This window comes from Meleagris gallopavo, assembly GCF_000146605.3.
Source record: "Meleagris gallopavo isolate NT-WF06-2002-E0010 breed Aviagen turkey brand Nicholas breeding stock chromosome 10 unlocalized genomic scaffold, Turkey_5.1 Chr10_random_7180001879895, whole genome shotgun sequence".
NCBI lineage: Eukaryota > Metazoa > Chordata > Aves > Galliformes > Phasianidae > Meleagris > Meleagris gallopavo.
In genome coordinates, this window is record NW_011097932.1 from 1 (window position 1) to 3713 (window position 3713).

The 3713-nt window shown below is 52.9% G+C and overlaps 1 long non-coding RNA gene across 2 annotated transcripts; it reads left to right on the forward strand.

Annotated features, from left to right (window-relative positions):
- Positions 1-140: 140 nt before the first annotated feature.
- Positions 141-3713, forward strand: LOC109364180. 2 transcript variants are annotated; one of them, XR_004162296.1, is made up of 2 exons: positions 141-899; positions 3195-3713. It is a non-coding gene; the product is annotated as an uncharacterized LOC109364180 (long non-coding RNA). The 2 variants fall into 2 exon arrangements; XR_004162295.1 differs by having other exon boundaries at positions 141-894.

The window sequence follows — 3713 nt, forward strand, 5'->3', positions numbered from 1 at the left end:
CACCGCGATCTGCGGCAGATCGAGCAGGCAGTTCTGGCCCAGCGCCGCGAAGGCGTCCTGCAGCCGGTTGACGAGCGGGATGAGCCCCTCCATCCCGCCGCACCGCCGCCTCCTCCGCTGACAGGTAACGGCCTGCGCACTGCGCATGCGCCCCCGCTCCCGGCTGGTAGGCGGCCCCTCGGCTGAGACCACGCTCCCGCCCCGCGAGGCCACGCCCCCCAGCTGCTGGCGGGAACCTGCAGGCCGGTCGCCTGCCGGGCTCCGTGCGATGAGCCCCGCGGGGAGAAGCGTGTTCCGTCGGGCTGGGTGGTTATGAGGCGTAACGTTACCCCATAGCGCAGTTGGAGGAGCACCTCGGGTTTGGGAACAGGCTGCCTTCGTATCGCAGAGGAAAGAAGTGCAGAGGGTTCAGCGTGAGTTGTGTGGTGAAGCCAAGCTGGAGGTACGGCAAATAACGATGAGATTTAGCTGCGATGAGTGGCAGCCGTCACAACACAGAGACATCCCAGACAAGGCTGCGGAGCCCTGCAGTGACGGAAGTGATCCTCTGTGCTAAGCCAGACACAGGGCTTGCTCAGCACGAATAGCAAAACAACAGGGAGCTGCGAGCATCCAAGCGCTGACAGGCGCTGACGGTCTGGAGTGCTATCAAAACATCTTGGCCGGAGCTCACAGCGAGCAAAAGAAGTGAATCCCTACAGCGGGCCTGCTTCTAGCCGGGGGCACAGACAGACAGCTATGGACGGAGCCACAGAAGGAGCTGAGCCCCAGCACGAGGCCTAAAGCCATCCTTGCATACAGCTGGGACTGAGGGCACACCGCCAGCACGGGCACGGCTGAACGCGCTCCATGGACCTCAGCTCATCATGAAGCCCCTCGCTCTCCATGCAAAGGGTAAGGTAAGAGCTGAACTTGTCCTCGTGGCAAGGGAAGATGCTGCCTGGTATCCAAGGAGGAAGAATTGTGTTTATCTCAGGCTAAGGAGTTATTATTACTCTGTCTCTGCCCTTCTGGGAAAAGCCTTGTGTTCCTTTCTATCTAGATGGAGCCTGGGGTTATTGGCATAATTATGCCAATTAACAGCATGAATTTTTTTCACACTCCCGACTGAGCAGCCTGTGCCAGGAGGCATCAGAGGAGCTTTTTGGCCTTCTTCCAGCCAATGGGTTCCTACTGGGAGTCAGGAACAACAGCATCACACTTTGGCAAAACCCTCCCAGCACAAGTGTAGGCACGTTTCCCGTCACTTCTGAAATCATTACTGTCAGGAAAGGAGCAGCCTGGCACCAGGCCCCCCTCAGTGCAAGAGAAACAAGCACTGGATATGGCAGGATCCCTGGGGGCAACACTGTGCTGCCCTGAAACTGGTAACCTGGGGACCTGTCCTTTCCAGTAGCTTTTATAATTATGTCTTTGTTTCCTTCCTCTTATTAAAAATAAATGAGAAAACATCAATTACTATAAAAAGATTAAATTATTCCCTGAAGTCCGGGAAGTTTCCCCTGTTTCTGGCTAAGCTGACCATGCTCACCCTGTGACTCCATCACTTAGAAAAATCTGCCCTCTCCCAGAACATGCCACAGGCAGTCAGAATATAACTTTCCCACTTCCTCGCAAAAGCACAAACATTTGCATCATGCATGCATATGCTATGCCAAGGATACACATTTTCTAACAGCTCTAAGATGCCAGAAAAGGAAAGAGAAGGCACCTCTAGGTCCCTGTTTTCCCAAGGAGCACAAGGCTTCAGTGTCCCACAGTTGTTCTCACTTCCTTTTGTCATACATTGTGCTCACAAAGGAGATGACACCTTCACGGCCCCAGCTCTCCCAGCATGGTGGGAAGGGTGGTGGTACCTCTGGATGTCACCAGCTCCAGCACTACCTGCTCAGGTTCCCAGGCTCACAGAGCAGGCAGGAGCCTCCAGTGCATTTCAGATCAAGTCTATGGATAGCAAGTATGTCCTACTCTGGCTCATAGCAAAATAAATGGGAAGCTTGGTTTCAGGGCACAGCTGTCGCTCTTCCTTACCCACTAACAGCTCTTCCAAACCAGGCAGCGTGACGTTAAAACGGGACATTCAGTTCAGGTCCCCAGGCTGCTTTATAAATGCACGCCAGCACAATTCCCTTCACGGAGAATGGGTTATATAGGAGCTGCCACAGAGGAGATGCAGATGCCTGCAATGAGCAGCCAGGCACGCTGCTCCCCCCGTCAGCAGAGCGCAGCCAAGGTTGCGTCCTCCCGCGGGCCACATTCAGAAGAGGCACGCTCCTTCACGCATGATTTTCCCATCTCTCCAGGGACCTTCCTCGCCCTCTCCTTGGCTCGGCTCCAAACCCAAGGTCTTGCAGAGCTTTTCATACAGCTGATCTGCATGAAGCAGGAGGCGTGGTGTTGGTGCCTGTGCTGCAAGGGGAGCTCCCAGGTTTCCACTACTGCTTGGCTCTGCAGGTTTGCAGCACTGGCATTACCGTGCCAGCCAGCATCACGCGGTGCATCTGCCAGCAAGGACAGCTCAGAAAGGAGACCCTGGGGCTGCAAAAGAGACTGAAAGTACAAGAAAGGCTGTGCTGCACTACAGCCGGCAGAGAAGTTTCCCTGCAGCCTCCCACTGAGGGCACCTGGGAAGCAGCAGCAGCCACTCGCTGCAGCCCAACTGCATGCCTCCTGCATCCCCAGCCAGCAGAGCGAGGCTTGCTGTACACAGTTCTGGAGGAAATCAGCTCAGGGCTGAGCTGTGCTCCCATTTACACAGTGCTTTCTTTTTGTGCTGGGAAATCCAGAAAGGAAAGATGTCAGCATCTCCGAGACCATCAGAGGTTGCTAAGTGACAGGAGCTCTTGCTTCTAGCTCCCCTGTTTACAATGTGCCCATGCTGTAAAGGAAGGAAGTGAAGAGTAAAGCAAACATAGTATACTGCCAAAACACTCAGCAAAACAGCTGCCAAAAATATACGTTATCTACCCCCTTTTTGCTGCCCTGAGAAAGAATTTCTACCAATCAATTATTCTGCTTTCACCTACAGAGAATTGCAGGTAATTGCAGCAGCATTAGATATTTGCTGGTTTTCTGGCTGAAATATATTTCTTGACCAACACTGCAGGGCTGTCAGTGACTGCAAGGACAGCTGCAACGGACTGAGGTCTCATAGCCACTTTCTTCCCAATAGATGCCTTTTGTTTTTCCAACAGGATGTGGCATTACACAGCAATTAGGAAACGCAGCAGAAATGCAGAACTGGACAAAGGAGAGATGAACGCACCCTTTGTGTGAGCTGCCGGGGAAGAAATGAAATGGTTTAGATAAAATAAAGGGCACGCACGCTAATCTGTGTCATTGGAATTATGTTGAGAATTGGAAAGAGAGTTAAAAATAGACTGAATGCAGCACTGCTGATAAGAGTTGAGAAATTTGCCGTCGCTGAGCTGGATGGATAATAGACATCCTTACAAAAAAAAAAGTGCTAATGACTAAAGAGATTTAGAAGAGAACTGCGCAGGGCAGACAGACTGCTGCACAAGCTGTGTTCCAGCCTTGCCCCTGCCAGTGACCGGCGACTGCGTGCAGCCCCAGGCAGAGCACAAAGCAGCACAGAGCTGTCACAGCTTATCTGTCTGCAGCGGGGAGCTGGCCAGCCCAAATCTGAGCGCTGATGCTCACGAGCACTCTGAGTGCCTGGGGAGGATCAAAAGTACTTTGCAAAAAAGAAA